General features: G+C 42.7%; 1 protein-coding gene across 1 annotated transcript in view; it reads right to left on the bottom strand.

Moving 5' to 3' along the window:
* Positions 1-747: 747 nt before the first annotated feature.
* Positions 748-16,036, bottom strand: part of LOC139173221 (carbonic anhydrase 15-like) — a 72,430-nt gene continuing 57,141 nt past the window's right edge. Inside the window, exons 8-9 of the transcript XR_011559996.1 lie at positions 1,534-1,596; positions 748-1,031 (exon numbers count right to left, since the gene is read on the bottom strand). The gene's annotated coding sequence lies outside the window, so the exon portion shown is untranslated. The remainder of the gene's footprint in view (positions 1,032-1,533; positions 1,597-16,036) is intronic.

Raw genomic sequence — 16,036 nt, 5'->3', positions numbered from 1 at the left:
CTCATGGTCCCTTTCAACTCTAACAATAAATAAAGGGAGGGAGGGATGATATTAAGGATTTACCAAATATAAACCTTATAAATTCAAATACATGAAAAAGAAAAGGAAGAACCATTCCATTATTAGTCTTTTCCAAGTAAATCTAAACTTCAAATTAAATTTCAAGAAAGTCATATATGGCTTTGGCCCTTAATATTTGAGAGCCACTAGAGATTAACCAACATAACCAAAATGAGAAGAATTGTCAGGCAAGATAATAAGAATTCCCAAGAATTTCTAACTTATCTAAAGCCGTCCAAATGTACTTTGCCAGTATTTTTTTATTTTTTTATTTATTTATTTATTTATTTATTTATTTATTTATTTATTTATTCTTTGTCCAATACACAATACATATGGAAGAGAATAGACATGAAGTAATATATATATAAATAATATGTAAAAATAGAGAAGATATATGAAAGGAAGAAAATATATATGATATATGAGATAAAGGAAAGACAATTGGACAGGGGATGAAAGGCACACTAGTGCACTTATGTACGCCCCTTACTGGCCTCTTAGGAAGTTGGAGAGGTCAATCATGGATAGACTAAGGGAGAAATTTTGGGGGTTAGGGGTTGACACTACTGAGTCAGGTAATGAGTTCCACACTTCGACAACTTGATTGTTAAAGTCATGTTTTTAACAGTCAAGTTTGGAGCGGTTAATATTAAGTTTGAATCTGTTGCGTGCTCTTGTGTTGTTGCGTTTGAAGCTGAAGTAGTCATTGACCGGTAGGACATTGCAGCATATGATCTTGTGGGCAATACTCAAATCGTGTTTTAGGCGCCGTAGTTCTAAGCTTTCTAGACCCAGGATAGTTAGTCTATTTTCGTAGGGTATTCTGTTTCGAGTGGAGGAGTGAAGGGCTCCTCTGGTGAAATATCTTTGGATGTTTTCGAGGGTGTTGATGTCCGAGATGTGGTATGGGTTCCAGACAGATGAGCTGTATTCGAGAATGGGTCTTCAGAGAGGGGCGGCATACAAATCTAAATAATAAATAAATAAATAAATAAATAAATAAATAAATAAATAAATAAATAAATAAATAAATAAATAAATAAATAAATAAATAAATAAATAAATAAATAAATAAATAAATAAATAAGCTTTGTAGGCTCTTGTCAGTAGTGTGAGATTGCGGGAGCAGAAGCTGCGTAGGATCAGGTTAACAACTCTAGAAGCCTTTTTGGCGATATTGTTGCAGTGGGCTTTGCCACTTAGGTCATTTGATATTAGTATTCCAAGGTCTTTTACTGAGTGTGGGTTGGCAGTGAGAATTTGTTTATTCAGTTCATATATGAGGTTCGGATTCTTTTTGCCGATGTGGAGGGCAGAGCATTTGTTGGTTGATATTTGAAGTTGCTAGGTGTTAGACCAATCTGAGACAAAGTCAAGGTCTTTTTGGAGAGTAGATGTGTTGTCAGTAATGTTGAAACGTTTCACATCGTTGGCAAAAAGTATACACAATATAATGTATTAAAACTTTACCTTATTCGTGTTTTATGCTTCCAGCCAACTTGTTTGAGGATTGGGACTCATTAGACTTCATTGCTAATAAATAGAAAACAAATAACTCTTTTAACTCCAAAGCAATCTAGGTTTTAATGCTAGGTTTAAAATTTTCCTTTGCCTTCTTTTGGAATCTTTTCTAGAATGTCCTTGGGGCGTTTGAACATATTTTATGAGAGAAAGATTTTTCCTAGCCCAAGGCTTGAAGGCTTTGAACCGAACCCAGGACCATTTCCTTGCAAAATGGTGTTTTTATTATTGTTCTGTGGGGCTCTCTAGTAGAATCCTCCCGAAAATTCACAGGTACAAATTTCAGACAAACACGTTTGAAAATTCAAAACAATGTTCTTTATAACGGAAATTCACTTAAACTAAGCCCTCTTTTTCTATAGCAAAGAGCACTTGTCTCCAAACAAACTGGTAATTTGTATAAGTCCCTTATCAGTTCTGAGATACTTAGCTTGCAGCTGTGAGGCAATTCACAGCCCTTCTTCTTTCACAAAGTGAAACACACTTTGCCCTGGTTTAGTTTCAAAGTGGGGAAAAATCAGCACACAAAAGGTCGAAGTCAGCAAAGCAGGCACGAAACACAACGATCAGATAATCCTCCACAATGGCCAAACCCACAAGCTGCTCTTTATAGCAGCCTCACTAATTACCACAGCCCCACCCAACCACAGGTGGCCTCATTTTCTTTGATAATAATCTCTCAGTTGTTGCTGCCTATACATCGCTCTCCGCATGGGTGGCTGTATCATTAACTCTTGTTCTGAATCCAAGGAGGAGCTAGATAATTGATCTCCTTCTGAGCTGTCTGCCACACTCTCCTCCTCCCTGTCACTCATGTCTTCTCGGTCAGTGGAGCCTTCATCAGCAGATTCCACCGGGGGCAAAACAGGCCTGCGGCATGTGGATGTCTCCCCCACATCCACAGTCCTTGGGGCAGGAGCTGGGCCAGAACTAACCACAACAATTATGGAGCTACATCTCCTTCTTCCTTGGTTGTCCTCTACATACGCCCAGTTTTTTAGCGATGGCTTGAAGTTACGACATCAAGAACTATTTACAATCCTTCCCATCTTTTCATTTTTGTCAAAATAAAGGAGATTTTAATGGGATTTACTGTCTTTATTGATCTTGTAAGCTTGCAAAGGCCAAAGACATAAAATTCCAGAAGAAACTTTGATGAATAATGCATTAATGAATGTAAAAGTTAATTGGGGAGCAGTCTGGTGCATCGGACTTTCGGAAATAACAATCACAAAGAAAGCTATAATAATGAAAGAATGAAGGGGTGAGAGTTTTAAAGCCTAAGTGACTGCTGATATAAAATATTCAAGTTGGAGAGGGATGGTGAAAATAATTGGGGGGGGGATCTAATTTCACAGCAAAGCGGTAGAGAATTATGTGTTCTTTTTATGAATATTTATGTCCCTGCTCTCCATCTTAACAGAGGCCGCTGTAGGTAATTGTGAGTCCTAACAAAAGTCGGTAAACTTAAAAACCCCTGAGCTGAAAATCAAAGCTGCAGCTAATGTGGTCTTGCTATTTAAATGCATTTTCTCTACTAAAGGCCTTTGTTGGTTGTTTTATTCCTCCGTTTGACTAGCGAATGTGTCTCGGAGGACCCTTGTAAGAATCACATTTCTTGGTCCCTAATTATATGCATAGTTTAGGTTGGAGGAAGAGTAATTAGGCTGTGATAAGAGGAGCCGTGTTTTTACCCGAATCTGGTAGGTAGGCAGGCAGGTAGGTAGGCAGGTAGGTAGGCAGGTAGGTAGATAGATAGATGATTGATGATAGATAGATAGATAGATAGATAGATAGATAGATAGATAGATAGATAGATAGATAGACAGACAGACAGACAGACAGACAGACAGACAGACAGACAGACAGACAGACAGACAGACAGACAGGTAGGCAGGCCGGAAGGCAGGTAGGTAGGCAGGCAGGCAGGTAGGTAGGTGGGTTGATAGGTAGATAGGTAGACAGGTAGACAGACAGACAGAAAGATAGATAGAGAGAGAGATGGTAGATAAGTAAGAGAGAGATTGAGAAAGATAGAGATGAGAGAGAGAGAGAGAGATGATAGATAAATATAGGTAGATGGATGGATGATAGGTGGGAGATTGAGAAAGAAAGGTTGATAGAGTAGATAGGTAGACAGACAGACAGACAGACAATAGATGATAGGTAGATAGATAGATAGATAGATAGGTAGATAGGTAGATAGGTAGATGGATAGATGGGTAGATAGGTAGATAGGTAGATAGACGGATGGATAGACAGACAGATAGACAGACAGAAAGATAGAGAGAGATGGTAGATAAGTAAGAGAGAGATTGAGAAAGAAAGATTGATAGAGTAGATAGGTAGACAGACAGACAGACAATAGATGATAGATAGATAGATAGATAGATAGATAGATAGATAGATAGATAGATAGATAGATAGATAGATAGATGGATGGATGGATGGATGGATGGATGGATGGATGGATGGACAGATGGACGAGGAGTGGTTGAGTGGCCTAGAGGTGGAGCTCTCGCCTCACAATTAGGGGGCTGTGAGTTCTAACCTAGGTAGAGGCAAACATTTCTCTCTCTGGACACAATCTGCTAAATATGACCTGCATTGACATCCTGCCATTAAACACTCTGCTAGCTCCATTCAGTTGCCCAGACTCCACCTTGCAAGGGATTATAATAAATACATATAAATAAAATAAATAAATTTGGGGGTCATTAAAAATTTTTGTGTGTATGTGTGTGTGAGAGAGAGAGAGAGAGAGAGAGATATTATAAGGGAGGGAGATGATAGAAAGGGAAGGGTAGAGATAGATGTGTATATCATCAAAGCCCCTATGAGATTTTCTTGCAAAGCCTTCTATTCTGTGGATCAAATTCTCTCTTATTATTAGCTACTTCAATCATTGGTTCTTCTTGCCCAAGAATCAGAATGTCACGTCCCATGTTAAGAGTCAGTCAGCCACTGTTCCCTGGATCATCACCTCAAAGGGGTTGCCTTCTTCCTCATACAGGGTTGGCCTTCTCCAGGTCCCGTCTGCCAAACCATTTCGATTGGCAGGGCCTTCTCTGTGGTGGCTCTGACCCTGTGGAATCAGCTGCCTCCAGAGTTCCGTACTATCCCCACCCTTCCGGTCTTCTGGAAAGCCGTTAAAACCTGGCTTTTCCAGCAGGCCTGGGACTAGGAATGATTGAATGTATGCATGACTTGTTGGGTTATTTATGTATTTTAAGGCTATTTGCTATTTTTATTTTTATATTGTTTTCATTTATTTTTATTTATTTATTTCTTTATTGTTAGAGTTGGAAGGGACCATGCGGGTCATCAAGTCCAACCCCCTGTCTAAGCAGGAACCCTACAGCATCCCAGCCAAATGGCACTTCAATTTCCTCTTAAAAATGTCCAGAGTATTGGAGTTCACAACGTCTGCTGGTAGGTTGTTCCACTGGTTGATCGTTCTGACCGTCAGGAAGTTCCTCCTTATCTCCATGTTGAATCTCTCCTTGGTCAGCTTCCAGCTGTTGTTCCTCGTCCGGCCCTCCGGTGCCCTGGAGAATAAAGTGATCCCCTCCTCTCTGTGGCAACCCCTCGTATACTTGTAGACTGCTATCATGTCAGCTCTGGCCCTCCTTTTCTCTAGGCTGTCCATGCCCAGTTCCCACAGTCTGTCTTCGTAAGTCTTGGTTTCTAATCCCCTGATTTGTTGTGATTATTGTGAGCTGCCTAGAGTCCTTCTGGAATTGGGCAGCATATAAATATCACGAAATAAATACAATAAATAAATACATGATCTGCAAATTAACCTCAGTTTCCTCTTTTATTTTAATCCCGCATTCTATCTATTGCCCAGCTGGGGTCTCCTAAAACTAGCTCTTCATTTACTTTGGAAGCATCTCGAGAATAACATAAACTTTAATTCAAATGCTTTATAACTTTCTGCTTTTGATGGAGCCCGAGAAACCCTTACTAATTATTGATTAAAAGGTTTGCTCAGCGGTGGGGGTGTTGTTGTTGTTTTAAAAATGACAATTTCACAGATGAGTAATCAATGAATAATGCACCAGCTGTTCCCACGTTGTCGTTTTTTTTCCTTTCGATTGGCAGAATTAATTGAAGAAGAATCAGTGGGAATATGTGTGATTTTTGCTAGCCTGGAGCTTTTCCAAATAAAACGAAGCAAAGGATCAAGGGAGAGACACGCATTTGCGCACACAAAAATATACCTCATTTGCGCAAACAAATATATACAAGGAAATATAGAAATATAGAAGATTGGCGGCCAAAAAAGACCTCAAGGTCCATCTAGTCTGCCCTTATACTATTTTCTGTATTTTATCTTAGGATGGATATATGTTTATCCCAGGCGTGTTTAAATTCAGTATTATGCCGCCCTTCTCCTTAGACTCAGGGCGGCTTACAACATGGCATTGGACCAGAATGTCTCCGGGACCGCCTTCTGCCACACGAATCCCAGCGACCAGTTAAGTCCCACAGAGTGGGCCTTCTCCGGGTCCCGTCAACTAAACAATGTCATTTGGCAGGACCCAGGGGAAGAGCCTTCTCTGTGGCAGCCCCGGCCCTCTGGAACCAACTCCCCCCAGAGATCAGAATTGCTCCCACCCTCCTCGCCTTTCGTAAGCTCCTTAAAACCCACCTCTGTCATCAGGCATGGGGGAACTGAGATATTCCTTTCCTCCCAGGCCTATACAATTGATGCATGGTATGCTTGTGTGTATGTTTGGTTTTTAATAAGGGTTTTTAGTTATTTTAAATATTAGATTTGTTATATGCTGTTTTTTATTATTGTTGTTAGCCACCCCGAGTCTATGGATAGGGGCAGCATACAAATCTAATTAATAAATAAATAAATAAATAAATTAATAAGTAAGTAAGTAAGTAAGTAAATAAATAAATAAATAAATAAATAAATAAATAATAATAATAATTTATTAGATTTGTATGCCGCCCCTCTCCGAAGACTCGGAGCAGTAGCACTTTTTAATAGAGCCAGCATGTTGCCCCCACAATCGGGGTCCTCATTTGACCCACCTCAGAAGGACCGAAGGCTGAGTCAACTTTGAGGCGGTGATGAGATTTGAACCGCTGACCTACAGATCTAGCAGTCAGCTTCAGTAGCCTGCAGTACAGCACTCTACCCACTGCGCCATCTCGGCTCATGGGCCCCCAGAGGAGCTTGGTTGTTTTCTTCCAGAGGGTTCATAAACCATCTACAGAACATAATCAGTGCTAGGAGGTTTGATCTCGGCTTGTATACCAATGGCTCATCCTAGCATGTTGGTGGGAGCATTCTTGGTGGATCTTTGATTAGGTGGAAACATCTGCAAGGAGACTCCCAGACTCCCAGAGAGCATCAAGGGAGGGACCCACCGTTAAATCCTGTGCTCCAAATATTTATCTTCTATTGGAGACGTTCTGTGAATTTTTTTGTTGGTGTTGAAAAATGATCCATCTGTTGTTCCTTCAACTCATCACCAGGTGGAACTCTGGGCTTCTCAAAGAAACTGGCATCTGAGCCTAATAGAATCTCTCTCTTTCTCTCCCTTTCTCTCTCTCTCTTCCTTCCTTCCTTCCTTCCTATCTACCTTTCTCCTGCCCTGTGTCTCTCTCTGTGTGTGTCTCTTGATTTTTCTTCTTTCTCTTCTATTCCTTTCTCTTTTGTTCTTCCTTCTTCCCTTCCTTTCCTTCTTTTTCTCTCTCTCTTCTCGCCCTTTCTGTCCCATCTTTCCTTCCCCCCTTTCTTCCCCCTTTCTCTTTTTTCTTCCCCTCCCCTCGGCCTCTTTTTCTCTGTCTCTCGCTCTCCCTTTATCTCCCTTCCCTCCTTCCTTCCTTCCTCCCTACCTTCCCCTCTTCCTCCCTCCCTTTCTCTCTCTTCCCCCCACTCCCACCTCTCTCTGTCTCTTTCTTTCTCTTTCTCTTCCATCCTTCTTTCTTCTCCCCTTCTCTCTCTTTCTTTCCCCTTTCCTCCCTTTCTTTCCCATCCTCCCTCCCCCTCTCTTTCTCTTCCCTCCACCCACACCTCTCTCTGTCTCTATCTCTTTTTTCCTCCTCTTTCTCTCCAATCCTTCCTTCCTTCTCCCCTTCTCTCTCTTTCTTTCCCTTTTCCTCCCTTTCTTTCCCATCCTCCCTGCCCTCGTCTCTCTTCCCCCAACCCCTCTCTGTCTCTTTCTCCTCTTTCTCTCTCTTTCTCTCCCATCCTTCCTTCTTCTCCCCTTCTTGCTCTTTCATTCCCTCCCTTTTTCTCCTATCCTTCCACCCTGACCACACCTCTCTTCCTGTCTTTCTCTCTCTCTCTCCCTCTCTCTCCCTCTCACTGTCACTTTCTGTGTGTCTGTCTGTCTGTCTGTCTTTATCTCTCTCTCTCTCTGTCTCTCCGTCTCTCTCTGTCTCTCTCTCTGTCTCTCTCTCTCTCTCCCTGTGTGTCTCTCTCTCTCTGTCTCTCTCTCTCTCTGTCTCTCTCTCTCTCTCTGTCTCTCTCCCTCTGTCTCTCCGTCTCTCTCTGTCTCTCCGTCTCTCTCTGTCTCTCTCTCTCTCTCTGTCTCTCTCTCTCTGTCTGTCTGTCTCTCTCTCTCTCTCTCTCTCTCCATCTCTCTCTGTCTCTCCGTCTCTCTCTGTCTCTCTCTCTCTCTGTGTGTCTGTCTCTCTCTCTGTCTCTCTCTCTGTCTCTCTCTCTGTCTCTCTCTCTGTCTCTCTCTCTGTCTCTCTCTCTGTCTCTCTCTCTGTCTCTCTCTCTCTCTGTCTCTCTCTCTGTCTCTCTCTCTCTGTCTCTCTCTCTCCGTCTCTCTCTCTCTCTCTCTGTCTCTCTCTCTGTCTCTGTCTCTCTCTCTCTCTGTCTCTCTCTCTGTCTCTCTCTCTCTCTGTCTCTCTCTCTCTGGAAGAACAGTTTGCTTGTGTCTTTCTCAGGCCCCACAGCAGGAAGCCAGAGCACCAGCTGCAGCTGCAAAATTTTCCAGCTCAGGAGTGTGGGTTTTTTAAAAAAAAAAAGAAATGACATTAACCATCAGGAGGCTTCAAGTTTCTACAAAAAGCTTGGGATTCTTTGTTTTGCAAGGGAAACGCTCTTTGCCCTTTGCCCTTAAAATGCCTGCATGTTTGGGGCGATTAAGCTCGGCCTGAATCGCTTTGACCTAAAACGGTACAAGATCCAACTAGATTTCGGAGCCTCCGCTCAGCCACGAAGAGGGAGGGTGGACATTGGACAGCTCAATTGGTTAGATCTTAGAGCACCACCTCCTCCTCCTTCTCCTCCTCCTTCTCCTCCTCCTCCTCCAACGTTGCCCTCTGTGATCCTGCGTGTAATAATCCCCTTCTCAACCTGGACAATTAACCTGGGTGGAATGTCGGAACGGCCATTAGCTGTCCTAACAGGATCATTAAAGAAAGGTCAGCCGTGAAAACAGCTCCCTTCGAGCTCCGTTTTTCAATTCCGCCCCCAGCAGTAAAGTCAGCGCTAATTTGACGGCTGGCTAATTTCTAGCCCTGAAGCCTCCGAGAATATGCTTGGTCCAGATCAGTAAACGGGTTGCAACCGCTTTGGCTGGGATCGGGGTTCCAGTAGCAGAAACTGAGATGCACACGAATCTCGGCGCCCACGATGCGCGCCCATCAGAGTAGTAGAGTAGTAGATCCTTGGAACAAACTTCCAGCAGACGTGGTTGGTCAATCCACAGTAACTGAATTTAAACATGCCTGGGATAAACATATATCCATCCTAAGATAAAATACAGGAAATAGTATAAGGGCAGACTAGATGGACCAGGAGGTATAGATAGATAAATAGATAGATAGGTAGGTAGGTAGGTAGGTAGGTAGATGATAGATAGATAGATAGATAGATAGATAGATAGATAGATAGATAGATAGATAGATAGATAGATAGATAGATGATAGACAGATAGGTAGGAGGGAAGTGTTTTTAATAGGAAAGTAAACACAAGGACAAGGGGGCACAATCTGAGGTTAGTTGGGGGAAAGATCAGAAGCAACATGAGAAAATATTATTTTACTGAAAGAGTAGTAGAGGCTTGGAACAAACTGCCTGCAGACGTGGTTGGTAAATCCACAGTAACTGAATTGAAACATGCCTGGGATAAACATATATCCATTGTAAGATAAAATACAGGAAATAGTATAAGGGCAGACTAGATGGACCATGAGGTCTTTTTCTGCCGTCAGTCTCCTGTGTTTCTATGTTTCTATCACACGAGATTTGGTTTCTGTGAATGCCACAGCAAGAGAAATCTTGCGGGAAGACGATCCCGCGCGTGAGGTTTCGCCAATTTTTGGCTTTTTGTTTGCTTCTGCGCTTGCAGAAAAAAATAGTCCAAGCCAGTACGGGGCTACCCTTGAAAAGTGTTCGGAGACTGCAAATAGTGCAGAATGCAGCCGCGAGAGCTGTCATGGGTATGCCTCGATCTGTTATCTGCACCTCTATAACTGTCTGGTTTGGTTTTGCAACCGAACAAGACCGACACAGACTTCAGAGGACAATCAGAACTGCAGAAAAAACAATGGCGGCCAAACTGCCTTCCATTGAGGACCTGTATACTGCACGAGTCAAAAAGAGGGCAGTGAAAATATTTACTGACCCCTCGCATCCTGGACACAAACTGTTTCAACTCCTTACCCTCAAAACATCGCTACAGAGCACTGCACACCAAAACAACTAGACACAAGGACAGTTTTTCCCCGAACGCCCTCACTCTGCTAAACAAATAATTCCCTCAACACTGTCAACTTTTTACTAAGTCTGCACTTCTATTTATAACTATTTTTTCTCATCATTCCTATCGTCCCTTCCCTCCCACTTAGGACTGTATGACTGTAACTTGTTGCTTGTATGCTAAGATTTTTTATTAATATTGATTGTTTCTTCGTTACTTATCTTACCCCTATGACAATCATTAAGTGTTGTACCACATGATTCTTGACAAAGGTTATGACCTATAAAGCCCTTCATGGTATCGGACCAGAATATCTCCGAGACCGCCTTCTGCTACACGAATCCCAGCGACCGATTAGGTCCCACAGAGAGGGTCTTCTCTGGGTCCCGTCAACTAAATAATGTCGTTTGGTGGGCCCCAGGGGAAGAGCCTTCTCTGTGGCGGCCCCGACTCTCTGGAACCAGCTCCACCCAGAGATTAGAACTGCCCCTACCCTCCTTGCCTTTCGTAAACTTCTCAAAACTCACCTTTGTCATCAGGCATGGGGGAACTGAGATATCTCCCCCGGGCCTATACACTTTATGTATGGTATGTTTGTATGTATATCTGCTTAATAATGGTTTTTTTTTAAAAAATATATATTTTAAATTGTAAATTATTAGATTTGTTATGAACTGTTTTATTGTGTTGTGAGCGGCCCCGAGTCTACAGAGAAGGGCGGCATACAAATCTAATTAATAATAATAATAATAATAATAATAATAATAATAATAAATAATGTATATTTTTCTTTTATGTACACTGAGAGCATCTGCACCAAAGACAAATTCCTTGTGTGTCGAATCACACTTGGCCAATAAAGAATTCTATTCTATTCTATTCTATTCTATTCTATTCTATAACACCTACTAGTCTCCGAGCACAATTCAAGGTGTTGGTTATTACCTATAAAGCCCTATATGGCCCAGGGCCAGACTATCTATGGGACTTCCTCTTGCCACATACCTCCTAGAGACCAATAAGATCACACAGAGCTGGCCTCCTTCAGGTCCCGTCAACTAAACAGACAGACAGACAGACAGACAGACAGAAACATTAATTTGGCAGTTCTCTCTCCAAAAAACTTTTAAAAAGTGAAAATGATGAACCTCAACAAAAGTCCTCAGCAAAGATTGAACCGTCTGGTTTTGTGGGGTCCTGGATTTCTGAGCTTTGGTGGTTTGTTTGCAGAAAGTGTTAGCTTGAACTGAAGATAGCGATAGCAATAGCATTTAAACAGATACAGTGTTCCCTCAATTTTCACGGGTTCAAACTTCGCGAAACGTCTACACCACGGTTTTTCAAAAATATTAATTAAAAAATAGTTCATGGGTTTTTTCCCTATAGCACGGTTTTTCGCGCCCAATGACGTCATATGTCATTGCCAAACTTTGGTTTGCCTTTAATAAATATTTTTTTTAATAAACTTTAATAAATAAACAGGGTGAGTAATAATCTGAATGGTTGCTAAGGGAATGGGAAATTGCAATTTAGGGGTTTAAAGTGTTAAGGGAAGGCTTGTAATACTGTTCATAGCCAAAAATAGTGTATTTCCGCATCTCTACTTCACGGAAATTCGACTTTCGCGGGAGGTCTCGGAACGCATCCCCTGTGAAAATCGAGGGAACACTGTGTACCACTTCATAGTGCATTACAGCCCTCTCTAAGCAGCTTACAGAGACAGTATATATTGCCCCCAACAATCTGGGTCCCCATTTTATCCACCTCGGAAAGAATGGAAGGCTGAGCCAACCTTGAGCCTCGTGAGAATCGAACTGCCAAACTGCCGGCAGTCAGCAGAAGTCGCCGGCAGTACTGCGCTCTGCGCCACTGTGGCTCATCACAATGTTATTATTCTTCTAATGTCCATTGGGAGCTCCCTTAGTGTAAAGGTAACCAGGGTGACATTTTGTGCAGAAAAAAAACCCTCAAGGGAGCAAAGTTTAAGCACCTTGGCTTATCGCGCGCAGGGAATATGTGTCAAGTGAAAACCAGGGAGAATTAGCATTAATTTACAGGGGAACAAGAGGCCCTTAATTCTTTGCCCACTCAGCTTGAACCAGGGTTTCCTAGATCAGCTGAGTCCAAACCAGGTGCAGCCAGTTGTCTCGGTTCCTCCAACCTTCCCTTCCCTTGCAGAAGAAATCAAGAATGGAGAACAGCCATGGTTCCTCCATTAGCAATAGCACTTAGACTTGTATACCGCTTCACCGTGTTTTTTCAGCCTTCTCTAAGCGGTTTACAGAATCAGCATATTGCCCCCAACAATCTGGATCCTCATTTCTCATTTCAGTCTTCGGAGAGGGGCGGCATACAAATCTAATAAATTGAATTGAATGGAATTGAATTTGACCCACCTTGGAAGGATAGAAGGATGAGTCAACCAGGAAGGGAGGGAGGGAGGGAGGGAGGGAGGGAGGAAGGAAGGAAGGAAGGAAGGAAGGAAGGAAGGAAGGAAGGAAGGAAGGAAGGAAGGAAGGAAGGAAGGGCTTGGTTGGTTGGTTCGATGGATGGATGGGAGGGAGGGAGGAAGGGCTTGGTTGGATGGATGGATGGATGGATGGAAGGAAGGAAGGAACGAAGGAACTAATGAACGAATGAACAAATGAACAAATGAACAAATGAATGAAGGAACGAACGAACGAACAAACGAAGGAACAAAGGAAGGAACAAAGGAACAAAGGAACAAAGGGGTTGGATGGGTGGGTGGATGGATGGATGGATCGATGGATGGAAGGAAGGGAGGGAGGATGGAAGGGAGGGAGGGAAGGAGGGAGGGGATGGATGGATGGATGGAAGGAAGGAAGGATGGGAGGGAGGGAGGGAAGGAGGGAGGGGATGGATGGATGGAAGGAAGGAAGGGCAATACCGCTTACTGCTTCATGGTGCCTTTCCAGCCCTCTCTAAGCGGTTTACAGAATCAGCCTCTTGCCCCCAACAATCTGGGTCCTCATTTGACCCACCTCGGAAGAAAGGAAGGATTTCCCAAGGCCGAAAATCAGTGCGCGCTGGAGCTTCTGCACATGCACAGGAAGCAAAATTTTGCAAGGGGTCGCGCATGTGCGAGTTTGGCAAATTTTTGCTTCTGAGCATGCGCAGAAGCAAAAGAAAATCCCCTAAATCTTGTGCGCGCCTCCTCTGGTGAGATCTTGCTTCCTAGGCATGTGCAGAAGCGATATCTTGCTGGGGTGTGCATGCATGCACGCCAGCGACCCATAACTGCATGCACATTGCACTAGTAGCGTCAGTAAGTAGTAACCCCCACCTGCTTATTAACCGTAAAATATAGAGGAGAGAATCTCTTGTTAGATGCAAGCAGGGATTTAATATTATCCCCAACCCAAGGAGGCAAATCTATTTTGACTCTGGGAGAAGAGCCAGCTAATCCATAAAAATGGGGAAAAAAAGAGTGCCTTTTTAAAAAGCCTTTCTCTTTTTACTTGTTTGTCCTCATTTTCTATTTTTATTCCCATCGTTGCGATGCTAATGGATCAAGCGATCCATAATGTCATGCAGCACAATGGATTTTCTACTCTGGTCTATATTTCATGTCAACAAATCTAGCAAAATTGATATTCAAAGGTGAAAAAAGTAAGGTGTCTACATTCAGGCAAAACACACAGGTACGGTGTTCTGCCGGCGTTTCTCAACCGCCCGTAATTACAGGGTAATTAGTCCAGGAAGACACACACCACACGATAAAAGGAAAACCCAAAAGTTTTTATAAACAGAAAAACAGAAACAGCTTCCTTTTTAAATGTCAAAGATTAGATTAGATTAGATTAGATTTATTGGATTTATATGCCGCCCCTCTCCGAAAACTCGGGGCGGCTCACAACAAGATAAAAACAATACATAATAACAAAGGGATTTCCTGGTACACGCAAGGCACAGGTTAAATGCAATCCAATTGCTCACCCAATAACTGGGAAATTGAGTCCAATTCTAAAGTCCAGAGAGTCCACATACACAATCCTGAAGAGCAAAAACCACGATCTTGACAAAACAATGAATCAGATAAACTGCCATGAGGCTAAAACACCAGGCTGCACTTTTATCTGTAGCACTAATTACAGCAGCCCCACCCAACCGCAGGGGGCCTCATTTTCTCCTGTAATAATCCTTCAGTTGTTGTCTCCTATGCATCACTCTACGCATGCGTGGATGTGTCATTAATTCTTATTCAGAATCCAGGGATGATACAGATGACTGATCTCCTCCTGGGCTGTCTGCCAAACTCCCCTCTTCCCTGTCACTCACACTTCCTTGGTCAGAGTAGGCTTCGTCGGCAGATTCTACTGGGAGCAAAACAGGCCTGCGGCATGTGGATGTCTCCCCCACATCCACCTCCACATTCTTTGGGGCAGGAGCTGGGCCAGAGCTAACCACAACATACGGTATAGGTGATACAATGCTCGACAGTAATAACTGTTGAGCAATGTACCACATGTACTATACTGTACTACTGCACTACACAGTACAGTAGTAACTGTGAGAGGGATCTTGGAGTCCTAGTGGACAACCATTTAAATAGGAGCCAGCCATGTGCAGCAGCTGCCAAAAAAGCCAACACAGTTCTAGGCTGCATTAACAGAGGGAGAGAATCAAGATCACATGAAGGGTTAATACCCCTTTATAAGGCCTTGGTAAGGCCACACTTGGAATACTGCGTCCAGTTTTGGTTGCCACGATGCAAAAAGGATGTTGAGACTCTAGAAAAAGTGTAGAGAAGAGCGGCAAAGAGGATTAGGAGACTGGAGGCTAAAACATATGAAGAACAGTTGCAAGAACTGGGCATGGCTAGTTTAATGAAAAGAAGGACCAGGGGAGACATGATAGCAGTCTTCCAATATCTCAGGGGTTGCCACAAAGAAGAAGGAGTCAAATTATTCTCCAAAGCACCTGAGGGTAGAACAAGAAGCAATGGGTGGAAACTAAACAAGGAGGGAAGCTACTTAGAACTAAGGAGAAATTCCCTGATAGTGAGAATGGTTGATCAATGGGTAGGCTAAGAGTAAAGTTTTGGGGGTTAGGTGATGATTCTACAGAGTCTGGTAGTGAGTTCCATGCATCAACTACTTGGTTACTAAAGTTGTATTTCCTGCAGTCGAGTTTAGAGCGGTTTACTTTCTGTTGTGTGCTCGTGTGTTGCTGTGGTTGAAGGTGAAGCAACCATTGACAGGAAGGACATTGTAGCAGATGGTTTTATGGGCTATGCTTAGATCATGTTTAAGGCGACGTAGTTCTAAGCTTTCTAAACCTAGGGTTGTAAATCTAGTTGTGTAGGGTGTTCTGTTGCGCATGGAGGAGCCATCAATGATCAAAGCCTCACTTCTGCTGAGTCACAGGTTAGTCTTTGTAAACTTCATTGTCGGTAATTCTGTGTCTCGAGGGTGCTAATTAACCAGGGCCCACCTCGCCTTCCCTATCTCGGCCTTTCTGTAATTAAAACAACTCTCTATCTCTAATGAAATCACTTTAGCTTAATAGGGGGTAAACAGCGTGAGGATGCTATGACGGCTCACATGCACGATACTAAAAACATAGAAACATAGAAATATAGAAGATTGACAGCAGAAAAAAAGACCTCCTGGTCCACCTAGTCTACCCTTATACTATTTCCTGTGTTTTATCTTAGGATGGATCTATGCTTTACTTACTTACTTACTTACTTACTTACTTACTTACTTACTTACTTACTTACTATTTATTTATTATTTATCTATTTATCT

This window comes from Erythrolamprus reginae, chromosome 10, assembly GCF_031021105.1.
Source record: "Erythrolamprus reginae isolate rEryReg1 chromosome 10, rEryReg1.hap1, whole genome shotgun sequence".
In the NCBI taxonomy this organism is placed as follows: domain Eukaryota; kingdom Metazoa; phylum Chordata; class Lepidosauria; order Squamata; family Dipsadidae; genus Erythrolamprus; species Erythrolamprus reginae.
The sequence above is the reverse complement of the archived record's forward strand: the minus strand, read 5'-3'. Positions and strand labels throughout refer to the sequence as shown.